Below are 548 nucleotides of genomic sequence, written 5' to 3' on the forward strand. Positions count from 1 at the left end.
TAGTAAGGACACTTGGCCCTCAGAAGGTATGGATAGTGAGAAACCACATTGATTGGAGAGGTGAAGAAACATTTTTACAAGGGTCTGAAAACCTCTCCCTACTAGATGCGGTTTAAAATCGTAAGGCTGACAGCGATACGTAAAGAACGAAAGCAGACAATATCAACTACTGGGCTTGGATGGTAACAACTGATTGGCTAGAATAGCTCAGTTGGTTAGAGCGTGTGGCTGTTAAGCACAAGGTCGGAGGTCGTCAAGCCCTTCTTCTAGAGATGAGAATGAAGCATAACTTATAACGATGTTGGTGCTTCTCCCTAGTAGAAATTTTTTATCAACTTGAGTTTGTGACGTGGCGTGTAAGAGAACTAACTCGAACTTCGAGATATTCTCAAAATATGAAATTTTAAAAATCATGTTTTGACACTTTTAAAACTTTAGTGAGTTCAATTTCTATCCAGCATGGTAGGAAGTTCCATNATCTCAAAATATGAAATTTTAAAAATCATATTTTGACACTTTTAAAACTTTAGTGAGTTCAATTTCTATCC

General features: G+C 37.3%; 1 non-coding gene across 1 annotated transcript; it reads left to right on the forward strand.

Moving 5' to 3' along the window:
* The first annotated feature begins 196 nt into the window (after nt 1–196).
* Nucleotides 197–272, forward strand: TRNAN-GUU. The gene has a single exon. It is a non-coding gene; the product is annotated as a tRNA-Asn (tRNA).
* The last annotated feature ends 276 nt before the right edge of the window (nt 273–548 follow it).

This window comes from Cucurbita pepo, unplaced genomic scaffold (assembly GCF_002806865.2).
Source record: "Cucurbita pepo subsp. pepo cultivar mu-cu-16 unplaced genomic scaffold, ASM280686v2 Cp4.1_scaffold007059, whole genome shotgun sequence".
NCBI lineage: Eukaryota > Viridiplantae > Streptophyta > Magnoliopsida > Cucurbitales > Cucurbitaceae > Cucurbita > Cucurbita pepo.